The following is a 14,531-nucleotide window of genomic DNA, read 5'->3' as shown; positions in this document are numbered from 1 at the left end:
GAATTATCAAAGTATATCAACAAAATATATTAACTCAGATCTATCAACTGCACCTGCAGGTATGGTCATGTTAGATCACACACACTGATAGACAAGTTTTAACAGCTAAAACAGCTTGGGGTTAAATTGACCCCTGAGGACGACCAATGCGTGCAATATGTGTTCAGCACATTGAAATTGAAAAAATATTTTCATGACAATTTTATGCTTTATCACTTGTCCCCATCAAATTAGGAATTGTCATGAAATATGAAGCAAAATTTAAAAAGTCAACTACTATTTTTTTGAATGATAAACATTCAGTGGGGTCAAATTGACCCCAAGGACGATAGGAGGGGTATTATCTTCATTTATCAACTCATTTGCCTTTTCTGTCATAGAGTAACATGTTGGTCAGCAAAGTAGACAGGTATTTAATAAAATTAATAGAAATACTTGGATGTGTCTAAAATCCATATTTGACGCACCGGTGCATCAATAGACCTGGGAGGGTTTTAACTAGCTAACTACAAAATAAGGTTAGTAGTAATGTTAGTACTGTGTTAGCTGGATTACTTAGCTAGCTACCATTACAGTAGCTTAGTAAGTTAGCTGATATTACTGCGTTTGTTATGTAGAGACTCACTGTATTCATGGTTCCTTGTAATAAAAGCTAACCTGTTGACTGGAGGGTGTGTGTGTGTGTGTGTGTGTGTGTGTGTGTGTGCAGGCACACATGCATGTCTGTGCTTTTACTTACATATAAATGCACAGACATTTATCATGGCTGCTCAGAGGCCTGCTAGGATACCCGGAGACCTTTCTGGAGATATGATCCTGAACGGATGGGATGAAGAGCCCATCGGTGGGATTGACTCAGAATCTGACATCTCAGATGTAGAGGATCCAGAATATGATTATCTATGACACCCTGGATGATATTTAATTACTATTAGAACCGGCCCGCAGGCCACAGCCGCCCGATGGCGTTTTGCACGCACAAACACTACATTCCCCACAATGCAACGGTAGCCCTCAAAGTCACTGCAGCGCACACAAGCGGCGAGGGTCTGCGCGGCGAAGATGACGTAATCGCAGTGGCTCCGCCCGTGCGCGAGGGCGCACGCTGTCGATTCGCAAGGTCGTTCACCTCTCGAATTTTGTAACTGCACGCACCAGTTAAACTTAATTAAGTTAAATATTTATACAGTGGGGAAAATAAGTATTTAGTCAGTCACCAATTGTGCAAGTTCTCCCACTTAAAAAGATGAGAGAGGCCGGTAATTGACATCATAGGTAGACCTCAACTATGAGAGACAAAATGTGAAAAAAAAATTGAGAAAATCATTTTGTCTGACTTTTAAAGAATTTATTTGCAAATAATTGTGGAAAATAAGTATTTGGTCAATAACAAAAGTTCATCTCAATACTTTGTTGTATATCCTCTGTTGGCAATGACAGAGGTCAAACGTTTTCTATAAGTCTTCACAAGGTTGGCACACACTGTTGCTGGTATGTTGGCCCATTCCTCCATGCAGATCTCCTCACGTTTCATCTTCATTGCCCTTGCTGATGGTAGGAGGTTTGCACCCAAAATCTCACAATACATGGCCCCATTCATTCTTTCATGTACACGGACCAGTCGTCCTGGTCCCTTTGCAGAGAAACAGCCCCAAAGCATGATGTTGCCACCCCCATGCTTGACAGTTGGTATGGTGTTCTTTGGATGCAACTCAGCATTCACTGTCCTCCAAACATGACGAGTTGTGTTTTTACCAAATAGTTCTACTTTGGTTTCATCTGACCATATGACATTCTCCCAATACTCTTCTGGAACATCCAAATGCTCTCTAGCAAACTTCAGACGTGCCTGGATATGGACTGGCTTAAGCAGGGGGACATGTCTGGCACTGCAAGATCTGAGTCCCTGGCGTCGTAGTGTGTTGCTGATGGTAGCCTTTGTAACGTTGGTCCCAGCTTTCTGCAGGTCATTCACTAGATCCCCTCTTGTGGTTCTGGGATTTTTCCTCACCATTCTTGTGATCATTTTGACCCCACAGGCTGAGATCTTGCGTGGAGCCCCAGATCGAGGGAGATTAGTAGTGGTCTTGTAGGTCTTCCATTTTCTGATTATTGCTCCCACAGTAGATTTCTTTACACCAAGCTGCTTGCCTATTGCAGATTCAGTCTTCCCAGCCTACAATTCGGTTTCTGGTGTCCTCCGACAGCTCTTTCGTCTTCACCATAGTGGAGTTTGGAGTGTGACTGTTTGAGGTTGTGGGCAGGTGTCTTTTATACTGTTAACGACTTCAAATAGGTGCCATTAATACAGGTAATGAGTGGGGGAAAGAGGAGCCTCTTAAAAAAGAAGTTACAGGTCTGTGACAGCCAGAAATCTTGCTTTTTTGTAGGTGACCAAATACTTATTTTCCACCATTATTTGCAAATAAATTCTTTAAAAGTCAGACAAAATGATTTTCTTAATATTTTTTCACATTTTGTCTCTCATAGTTGAGGTCTACCTATGATGTCAAATACAGGCCTCTCTCATCTTTTTAAGTGGGAGAACTTGCACAATTGGTGACTGACTAAATACTTATTTTCCCCACTGTACATATAGTGAAAATGATTCGAAATAATTCACTTTTTTACTCACATTATTTAATGGTTGTTTATTTTCAAAACGCCCAATCTTAACGTCTTCACGTTCTCTCATGTTTCGTCCTGGAATTACAAGAGGCTCGTATTTGTTAACGTAATACAAAATAACTGTTCAGTCAGACAGATATTTGTTGTGAAACGAAGTCATTACAATTTCAAGCATTTTCAAGTAGGCTACTTTAGCCTAAATTCCAGCACTTTTCAAACCTTTATTACTTTATTCATTTAATGTACAGGACACGTTTTCTTTGAAGGAAGTTAGTTTTTATCTGTTTGCTTGTTTAAAAATGTCTTCACTTGAAATTACTGACAGATCCATAAGAAAATATTGATTTATTCATTTAGGCATTAAATAATATACACTGTGTTAGGTCTTGGTTCAATAGGCTATGTGCAATCATTTCAATATGTTTTAATAAACATTGAACCAGTCCAGCCCTCGGCTTGTAGCAAATTTGGTTTTTTGGCCCTCGGTGTATTTGACTTTGACATCCCTGACATAGAGTAAGAGAAATAAAATCATTGCTTGTAGTGTTAAAACCAGGGGTTTTATAAGAAGCATAATACCCATAAATAAATAAATCAGGGTTGCCAACTCTCACGCATTGAGCGTGAGACACACGCATTTGACCGTCTTCACACACTCACACGCCACACATCCGATTTCTCACGCCGAAAAAAAAATCTAGTTTATTTATCTCTGATCCATATCTATGAGTTATTAGTTCGCTCTGGCGCCAACCACTGGCGATCGATATCGATATAATACTTAATTTGTGTCCATTTTACAGGCCGCCCGGTAACAACTTACGTTCGCTAACCCCGCGAACGTAAAGGGTTCTAGGGTTAAAAGCCTGTTAACTAAATTTCCTACCAAAGGTATACTATCACATATTTTATTGTGAACATAAAATAAAAAACATTTTATTATTTTTGGGTACAGTAAGCTGAGAATTGCTTATTCCATACCATATTACAGAGGCAAGCCTCTATCAAGGTTTTTTGCTTTAGATCCATCTTCTGAATCAGGGGTGATTATAAGATCAGAGATTTAGGGGTTTAGTTTTATTTACTTCCAACAAATAGTATTTTGTATGTTTGGAATTCATGTTCTTCAGGTGTGTGATGAGGAGTGCAGTAGATGAGCTTACATAATTCCTCTGACAAAAGGATGTCAGTGCTTTTGATCAAGTACCTTTTGCCAAATGTTATTCTGGTTAAGAGTACTAATGAGTAAACTAATGTCTAATCTCTCCCAAACATTAGACATTTAAAGTGTCTGGCCATGCAGCAACCTGATGACATGTACAGGCATATCTGGATTTCAGTAGATTTCAGTAGCTGCTTTTTTCGCCAGGCTGAGACACTTTCATTAGCTGATGCAAAAGCTGGTCCATGTTTTTGTCTAGTCAAGATTGGACTACTATAATGGTCTTCTAATTGGATGCTCTAAACAGTCCATAAAGAAGATACAACTTGTACAAAATGCTGCAGCTAGATTCCTAACTAAGGCTAGAAAATTTGATCATGTTAGTCCCACTCTCAAGGCATTACACTGGCTTCCGATTAAATATCAAATTGACTTAAAAATTCTTCTGTTAACCTATAAGGCATTAAATGGTCTTACCCCACAATATCTGAGTGAACTCATTGATGACAACCCATCTCACCCTTTGTGCTCCCAAAATACTGGATTTCTCTTAGTTCCAAAAATGTGTAAGACTGCAGACGGAGGCAGAGCTTTCTCCTTTAAAGCCCCTCATTTATGGAATAGTCTTCCAGCTCCAATCTGAGATTCTGACACAGTTCCAATCTTTAAATCTAGACTGAAGACTCACTTATTTAGTCAAGCCTTCAGTTAATATTCCCCTTGTAAGGTGTGGGGCTCGGGGGCCCAGAGACGTTGAGATTTCTGGTAATCTGAGATGTTGATGCTGTCATCCAGCTGTGTCATGGCAGCACTCCAGTTGTGACAATGACCTTGCTGGAAAGTAATGTTTCAGTGAGCCCTCATGACTGTGGTCATCTCCAAACCCCTCCCTTTAGTTATGCTGCTATAGATTAGCCTGCCGGAGCCACATGCTAATCACCGGCACGTTAACTATGTATGTTTTAAATCAATGGTTTAAATTGATGTCCACACACTCAACCTGTATTGTCTATCTTTTTGCATTCTTCTACCGATTGAAGACTATTGCATGCAGGCACCTACAAGCACCTAGGAGATGGTCTGGCTTGCCGGTGGATGTACTGATGCCAGGGTTGGATTTGCCATTGCTGCAAGACGACGTGCTGATGCTAGCTCCTACCTGAGGCTCACCATCTGCACTGAAGAGACTGTGTCTACTTGGCCGGGGAACAAGAACCATAACTATAACTGTAGAACAACCTTTTATCCACAAATACGGACTTGTGCTAACAAGGATTGTCATGATACTAAGAATTACAACTTCGATACGATACTTTAAAAAAATATTGAAATTCAATACCATTTTCGATACCAAAGTATCTATATTTCTATACCTTTTAAAGCCTTTTTATTACTTTTTTTATAAACAAACAAATGAATAATGTATTTTGTTTCACAAATGTCAAATAAATAAAAGGTGTAGTCCCTACCACATTAAAACCGAAATATAAATAATTGCACATTAATATAAATTAACATAAATAATAGTAGTGCACTCTGGAATTCACATTTAAAAGTCAAAAAAGGCTAGTGCAAAAAGTGTATTTTAAGTATACTTTAAACAACTTTAAGTAACTTTAACTTAAAGTAACTAAAACTTCAGTATTAGAGTAGAGTTCAGTATTCATAGATGATTGATCCGTTGTAGTACGATCACTCTTTTTTTCTCCCTGTATGCTGTCGCACTTACGACTCTTAAACCAATATGACAAACATTTGCTAGGATACCATAATCGGACACATAATCTTGTATGCTGTACTAATACTAGAAATCACCAACCTCTTGGAATTCTTTGTACAAATTTGCGTGCCGGTCCTTCAGGTGTTTGGCCAGATTCATTGTGTTAAGCTAGGTTTATACTTTCGCGCGTGATCGTACCTCAAAAACAGGGGAAGGAACATTTACCTAACGAATTTTAATGTTGGTTTGTGTTTCAGGTTTGAAAAGTGCTGGAATTTAGGCTAAAGTACTTGAAAATGCTTGAAATTGTAACTTCATTTCACAATAAATAGCTATCTGACTGAACAGTTATCTTGTATTACGTTACGAACCTCTTGTAATTCCAGGACGAAACATGAGAACGTGAAGACGTTAAGATTGGACATTTTGAAAATAAACCACCATTAAATAATGTGATTAAAACACAAATTATTTCGAGTATAAATATTTAACTTAATTAAGTTTAACGTGCTGGGAAATATTGAAATGGACCATGAAAGGGACGTACAAGTGCTTGAATTCCACCTTGTGAAGGTGTATGAACCCTGCAAATATGACTTTGTTCATTGCGCTGAGGCGCGGCGCACGCGAAGTTACAAAATTCGAGTGGTGCATAGGCCCTTTTCACAACAAAGCGGAAATACATCACCGCCTGGTAAAATAAGTTCCTGTACTCGCAGAAGATAGTTGTTGTCAATTCACCTCAGCATGGAGTGTGTATTTACTTCATCCTTGTCGTCGCTGCCAAAACTGAATTTAGAAGACATTTTCAGGATCGTTGGGGAACATTCAACAACGAACGGTTCCAAGATGTATAGAGGCTACAAATTGTTTGTAGAAGAATTAATTCACTCATACCAGGGTAAGCTAACACCAGCTAGCACTAGCGAGGTAACCAACTAACTATTATTTAACATATATCTAGTTCCATTAGTCATCCTACAGAGTGGTAAAACAGTCTATACTGTTGTGATATATATTATAATATTACGAATGATACTGACAGCTTTAGTTAACAATATCTAGCTGGGTTAGCAAGCCAAGTGACATCAGCTATTGATTGTTTGGTTTATATCAGTATCAATAAAGTTCATGACACACACCAAGTTATTAAGTGTTGTTGTTTATTCAGTGTCCAATATAGTCGACAGCAAAGTGATGGTCAGAGCTGGATGCTACAGAGCAGAGCTAGATGAGCTAGATGCTAACGGATCAGAGCTAGTTTGAGCCGGTTTCAGTGTAACAGTTGCTGTCCGCATTTGAAAGAGCAAACTCTCGACTGGGAGTACACGTACGTCCACCACTAACCACGAACGTGTACTCCCAGCCGAGAGCTTACTCTTTTCTAGCTAGATGCTAGCGGATCGAGGCTAGATGCTAGCGGATCGGGGCTAGATGCTAGCGGATCGGAGCTAGATGCTAGTGGACCGGGGCTAGATGCTACCGCAAATGCTCAAATCTTCCACAACCTCCTACTTCTGGTGGACGAACGTGTACTCCCAGCCGAGAGCTTGATCTTTCAAACGCGGACAGCAACTGTTCCACTGAAACCAGCTGGGAACAGTAACAGTACCGGGGACAGTAACAGGGAACAGCACCAACTTTTAGCCGCGACCTTCCTACTATGTAGTCTACAGCAGTGAAATGCTGGCTACACACAAAGGTACTTCCCCTCCGTATCACAAAGTTTTCCCCTTCATCTCTCCTAATTGCACAAACCCATTTTCTTTTCTGCTCGTCATCAGCCGGAAAACCGTGGAAACTGAGATACGGCTGTTTTTACTTCGAGATCTAACACCCTGGTGCACTGCAAAGCTCTTGTTATTGGGCTCTGCCATTGTTTAATGTGTAACGGAAGTAACTTTACCCTGCGACGAGAGCTTCCGGAAGAAAAAATGCGGAAGTATGTAAAGGGCCTATGACCTCGCGAATCGACAGCGCGCGAGACCACCGCGATTACGTCATTTTCGCCGCACGAACCCGCGCGCCGCAGGCTGTAGCGCCCTTTGTTGAAATGTTCCGAAAGCACCGCTTGCAAACTGGCTTGTTCATGTCCTTCGGTTTTCCATCTGTATCTGCTTCGAGACCAAAGTATTTCCACACAGCACTTCTGCTGCTTCCATATTTTATCCATATTATATTCCATATAATAATTCCATATTTCGCTTTGTGCGTGTAGTTTTTCAACAAGCTGAGGACGATCCGCAATATATTGCTTGTATTAGCAGCTATCCTACACATTTTCTTCTTATTTTGCAGAGGAGGCAAGCGCTGCACTGCCTCCGTGTGGCACACTTTAGAAATACTGTTCTTAAAAAAAAAAAAAAAAAACACGTTCAGTCCTATAGCACCGATACTAAGCAAATTGGGTATTGTACCATTTTTAATGACTAAGTATTGCGATAATACTCTATTATCTAGTATCGGTATACCGTGCAACACTAGTGATAAGAGGCCGCCCAATGGAGGATGGGTTCCCTTTTGAATCTTGGTCCTCCCGAGGTTTCTTCCTAATCCCCATCATCATAGGTGTAACACAGCTCGCGCTGCGGAGCAAGGAGGCGGACACAAACACTGAGAGGAGCGAGATTTATTACGGGGAATTCCATAATCATTGTCAAAGTCACACACTGTAAAAAACAGAACTTAAAATTGCTCACCTTACTATGAGTTTTTAGTTTAGCTGAGCCAAAAATAATTAATTGCACAAAAAACTATAACAAAGTAATTGGATCTGCTTATTTTATTGAGTTTCTTGTTAAAAGTTGATCTGACCTTACAACCTGCATTGTCAAAACATACAAATTGTAGTTGAACCCTAGTTAAGGCCAGGCCAACTCCTCTGTGCATGCTCAATTTGACTCCTTAGATGAGAACGGGGCGGGGTTTGCAATTTCTGCCAGAATTTGAGTCCGGATATCTTGAAATGGATTTCACCTGCAGCAAGCAGTGACCTACGCTACTCTGAACTGAATATTAACGTCCAAATGTGTTTTGTCATTTGTCTTATATGACCTAACTTCAGTTAGCTATTCTTAGTATTGAATTTAGAGATTTATGTACATGTGAAATACATACCCAGGCCCGTTGACAGTCTTGCGAGGGTTCGCGCGAAAATGACGTAATCGCAGTGGCTCCGCCCGTGCCCGAGGGCCTCGCGAGGTCGTACACATCTCGAATTTTGTAACTTCGCGCGCGCCGCGCTTCAGCACAATGAACAAAGTCATGTTTGTAGGGTTCATATACCTTTATAAGGTGGAATTAAAGCACGTGTACGTCACTTTAAAGGTCCATTTCAATATTTTCCAGCACGTTAAACTTAATTAAGTTAAATATTTATACATATACTCGAAATGATTCGAAATAATTCGCTTTTTATCACATTATTTAATGGTTGTTTATTTTCAAAACGCCCAATCTTAACGTCTTCACGAGAACTGTTTAGTCAGACAGCTATTTGTTGTGAAACGAAGTAGTTACAATTTCAAGCATTTTCAAGTACTTTACCCTAAATTCCAGCACTTTTCAAACCTGGAACACAATGCAACATTAAAATTCGTCAGGTAAATGTTTTCCTTTCTTTTCTGCGCTCCAGATTTCAGTATTTACTTTAACTATCCACCACTGTATTTCCCGCTGTTCGGCGGATACCGGCCGGCTACAGTCGGTGCTGGATCAAACCATTTTCCAGTGGGAGGCGGGGGTGTATGCACTTAATGGAAAATATGCAGATAGGTAAAAAACATATATATTTGAGCCATTGAGCTTATTATGAGTACATAATTTTATATTAATGAAAGATTTCAAGATTATTTAAAAATTATAGACTTTAAATAAAAAAATAAATTGCTGGGCTCTTTGATGGGCCCCTCTGGCCCTAGGGCCCGGGACAACAGACCCGGTTGTCCCCCCCTGTCGACGGGGCTGTACATACCTGTCAAGTTTTGTATTTAATAATACGAGACATTTCCCGTATCTGAAAAACATCTCTGGAGTGGCAAAAAGTGAAGACAAAACACCCCAAATATGTTTTGAACTACAAATGTGACTAAACCCGCAAGTTTTCAATTTTTATTTTTTTTAAAGCATTCATGTACCGCGCCAAACAGAATTCTGTCACTAGCCTCGCAAGAACTGCCACCTGCAGTAGTCTGGGTAGCAGTTCTCGCGAGGCTAGTGACAGTATTCTGTTTGGAGCGGCACATAAATGCTTTAAAAAAAATAACAATTGAAAACTGAAAATACGGGAAAATAAAAATACGGGACTTTCCCGGCCAAAACGGGACACTTGACAGGTATGGAAATATACATTATCTGAACAAGATATTGTAGCGTCGGGGGTGACGTCATTATCCATGAGCCCTTGCGGCTCCGGCCCTGTTATGCGTATTATGTGGTGTTTATTTCTGTATAGTGTTTTAATGATTATTAATTGTGTGTTATTAGTTAAGTCACCCCGATCCATTTTTTTATGTACATGTGCATTATCCGAATTACCCCTCCATGTATGTGTAACGTTGCCGTCTTCATGACCTCCCCCATGTTCAAAGCCAAGCTATTGAAGGCCTCGAGTTTGATCTAATTGTGCCTGTGAGTGCCAATTTTTTGCGAGGTGAGAATAGAACCTCAGCTCTTGATAAGAAAGGACTTGTCTGTAGGCTCTTTCTCCTACACCACAATATAATAAGTTGGCACAATTTTAAAAAATTTGGAACTCTTGGTGTGTAACTTACATTTTGAGGTTCATATACATGGGCAAGATAAATTATCTGAACAAGATATAGTAAGGAATTATTTGTAGGCAATACTTAAAATCTGAAGTTTATATACCTGTGAAAAATAAATAATTGGAACAAGAAATAATAAGTTGGCTCAACTGTGAGTGAATTTCTTAAAAACTTAAGAGTTTGAGTTGGGATCAAAACTCAAAAGTCGAGTGCAGTATGTTGCCTTGAAATTTTGAGTTTTTTCAACTTTTTCTTTTTTACAGTGCAGGCAGGGGTCAAAACGGGAGAGCCATCTGCATAAGACAAGTACAGAGGCATGATAACACAAAGTAAAACGAACAAGGCAGGGAAACAAGAACTGAGGGAAAACAACGGAGATGGGAGATACGAGAACAGCGATAACATAGAACAATCACAATGCCAAATAAACTGAATAGAACACCAAACTACAATCACCGACAACGGGCTATGGAAACAGGGATTATAAGAACATGGAACTAACAAGACACAGCTGATCACACTGAACCCGGGCGTGGCAGACAGAGGGAAACCAGGGCAACAGACAAGCAAGGCAGGACTAACGGGCAAGGAACAACACAGACATGGGGAACAGAGACACCGGAGTGACAGCAAGGAGAGGGGGGCATAGCCCTACGTGACAAGAATAGGGAGTTTTTGTCGGCTTTGGCTTGCTCATTAGGGCTCTGGACACATACGATTGTAAAGCTGCTTTGTGACAATATGTGTTGTAAAATGCGCTATATAAATAATGTCATCCCTCTGCTCTCATTTAGTCCTCATCTATTTTCAGGAAAGTTCCACCACAAGGCACAGGGGAGGCGGAGAGAGAAGCCCCTCCTATAGACCCTCCCTTTTCAGTACCTTTCTGAACTTCCTGCTTTGTTCCAGTCTGTCCTGGAGGGGAGGAGGGGTCAGCAATGTTCAGCAAAATCACTTCCTTTTTTGGAAAATATACCTCACTCACAATTATGAGGAAAAAACACTCACTTGAAAGCAGAGGTGGGCATTACAGGTTCAGAAAAATAAAAGTCCTTCCCAGGATTTTATTCAAGCATGCTGGATTTTCTAATTAGTGGCAGGTAAAATTAGTGGAATCAACACAATCCAGGAAGCCTGAGGAAGAGTTCCCAAAGTGTAATAAGAATACATCATGTTAAATACAGACAAAGAAGATGTGTCTTAAGACAACTGGGTAAGAATAATAAAACATATGTATGATTGGTGTTCTCCTTAGCAGGAGAGGAGGTACAGAAGACTGGATCTAGGGGTAATGGAAGAGTCCAGGGAGACAGAAAGGGAGAACACGACAGTACTGGGGAGAGAGAGACAGAGGGAGGGAGAGAGAAACAAAGGGAGAGAGGGAGATTCTAACTGAGAAGCAGACACACAGATAAGGGAGTGAACAGAATTTCAGTGTTCTGACTAAGGGTCACAGACAGTAAATCACAAATTTCCTTACAGGGTTCACTTCGTATTGCATTATATCTCACAAAAAAGAGTCAAATGGAATTTGAAGTTGCCACCCAAAATTCCAACACTAGTATTCTGTGTATTTTCACACACACACTTCAAACCACAATCTAGTGTCATGTGCACTTGCACACATTGTATCAAAATATGGCCTGTCATGGCCTGGTGGTTAAGGAACTGATCTTGTGACCGGAGGATCGTTGGTTCGATCCCAAGGCCTGAGGCCATGACTGAGGTGACCCTAGGGTTGCCAAATGCCTTAAATGTAAGATAAAGACAGGCAGCTATTTCTTTGGTCAAGAATATTGTACAGGTGTCAAATTCACTCTTGAATATGGATTGAGCATGCATATGGCACATGTAAAGATAAAATAGAATTGCAGATGTCAATACTGATGAATCAACCCTTTAGATCAATGGCTGAAGTGACCTGATTTCCAAAGAAAAAAGTGTCACTATACATCAGAACAGACGCTTACATCATGTTCCAGTGATGCTTGTAAGCAGCATGAATTCATGCGTCACCATGACTTCCCTATTCAGATAGAATATAAAGGCAGAGTGTTGAAATGACGGCAGTATTAGAACAGTAACATTCCTGCAGTCTCCAGTCCCCCAGGACTAATCAGCTAACATGCATCACTCTCTGACACCACGACAAGCAGTCTGCCTGTTTTGTTTGGTGACCGTTCTGTCAAGCTGTGTTCTTGGAGGTAAGTGTTCTTTATATGTATAAACCACACTAAGTTTACTGTATAAAAAAAAACATTTATATTTCTGTTATATCATGTGCTATATATCTTAGTGTATATCTTATCTTATATCTGTTATATCACCTATTATGTTTTGATAATAACATCTATGTTACGGTGACAGTCCCGGACCCTTCCCTGTGGGCATGCCGCTACGTTGCCTGCGTGTCGTTATGTCCATGTATGTACTTCTGTGGGTGTGGGTTGTTCGTGAGCGTGTTCGTAGTCGCACCTGTGCCTTGTCTCGAGATCACGAGGGTTTGTGTTAATTACCTATTTAATGTGCGTTCGCGCAGTGTCTTGTGCTCGTCTTTGTCTAAAGTTCCGTGTCAGCGTAAGTGTGTTTGTGTGCTGCTCGCGCTCCGCCCGGAGCTTGCACGTCTAAGTCTTATTAAACATTGGATGTTCACCGTATACGTCGTGGTGCCTGCCTCCTACACCACACGTTAAAATCTAACATTAAACCTGTGAATTTATCGCTTACTCACCTCCACATTTCTTTTCTTACCATAGATATATGGCATTTCCCAGATCGCAGAATGACAACATGCTGTCATCGCACCAGCCCTGTTTCAATTAGGTTCCCTATTGCAAAATGTGTACATGTACCAGCAAGACACAAGTGCCTCGAGGCTTATGTGTGAGTTTTTACTTGGAAAAACTCAGACTTTGTCTTGAATTAAACCATCTTCACTGTATATGACAAGAGCTGACATTTGTTTTGCTGTTCATGCTTTATTGTTTGTTCTGAGTGATGGTATAAATGTCATGGATATATTGTTTGCTAACAGTTGACCAAGTGGCAAAAACATGTTTGTTCACTCTAAATCTTCCACCCTTCACAGATTTATCATGAAGAATGGAAAAGAGCATTGCAGCAGTGTGGATGCAATTGGGATCAATAATACGTTGGCAAAACTGGAAAAGGTGAAGTCAGATATGGTTGGACGCAACTAGATTTAGTGAAAATGGTGAAAGTGAAACGTCTCTGGTAGTGAAGCAAAGCAGAGTGAAATGCCAAGTTTTATATTACATCCCTTTTTAGTTTCTGATGTGATGTTATAAAAATATAATTGCAATCTCTCTTGCTGATCTCTCTTTCCTCTCTTCAACATATCCTACAGAAAGGCAACCCATGTGTGGACCTCACCCAATACTGAAACAGGAACTGAAGAAGCACACAGTGTATTGGATAAGAATCAGAAGCTCATATTCATACCAACCACCTCAACCTAAGCAACACAGAAAGGAGACGAGACCCCAGTCTTTATGGAGCATACTGGGAAAATTACAACCGGGGGGGTAAACATAACACATAACATAACACATAAACGTAACACATAAACGTAAAACGTTACCGGAGGGGTTTAAAATGGACACAGCGAGAGAAAAAAACAGATTTAAAGTGTGCAGAAACAGTCTGAATCGTGGTTTGAACTAACCTAGTTTTTTTTGCCGGGACCGAATATTAAAGAGAAGACAAACCGGGACAGCCAGGGCAAACTGGGACAGGCACGTGAAAACCGGGACAGTCCCTGGAAAACCGGGACAGGTGGCAACACGACTCATGAGCGTTTACTGTTCAGTGTGTTTGACTGCTGTTTCAAGACGCCGTGAGTGTGTCCAGCGTCGAGCTTAATAAACGTAGCCTTTGAAGACACATCGTCTCTGCATCCTCGAATCCCTCGCACCCGTTACAGTTTGCCATCTTTCCCCACTGAAACAACCAACACAATAAACTAAAGTAGTGTGCATTTAATTAACAGTCTCTGTATTATTGTCTATTCACGTGCAAACATCCATCTCAGCTGCAGCAGGACTCACATAAACAGGGAAACAGAACAATCACCAAACAAAACAGGCAGACTGCTTGTCGTGGTGTCAGACGCATGTTAGCTAATTAGTCCTGGGGGACTGGAGACTGCAGGAATGCTACTGTTCTAATACTAATACTGCAGTCATTTCAACAACCTGCCTTTATATTCTTTCATGTGTGGACATGACCAAGACAC

General features: G+C 40.5%; 1 long non-coding RNA gene across 1 annotated transcript; it reads left to right on the top strand.

The window, feature by feature from the left end:
• Positions 1–12,324: 12,324 nt before the first annotated feature.
• LOC143519113 (uncharacterized) lies at positions 12,325–14,278 on the top strand. Its single transcript, XR_013132359.1, has 4 exons — positions 12,325–12,480; positions 13,033–13,159; positions 13,365–13,446; positions 13,644–14,278. It is a non-coding gene; the product is annotated as an uncharacterized LOC143519113 (long non-coding RNA).
• The last annotated feature ends 253 nt before the right edge of the window (positions 14,279–14,531 follow it).

This window comes from Brachyhypopomus gauderio, chromosome 7 (assembly GCF_052324685.1).
Source record: "Brachyhypopomus gauderio isolate BG-103 chromosome 7, BGAUD_0.2, whole genome shotgun sequence".
NCBI classification, from domain to species: domain Eukaryota; kingdom Metazoa; phylum Chordata; class Actinopteri; order Gymnotiformes; family Hypopomidae; genus Brachyhypopomus; species Brachyhypopomus gauderio.
Note: the sequence above shows the minus strand (reverse complement) of the source record. Positions and strands in the feature narration are given on the sequence as shown.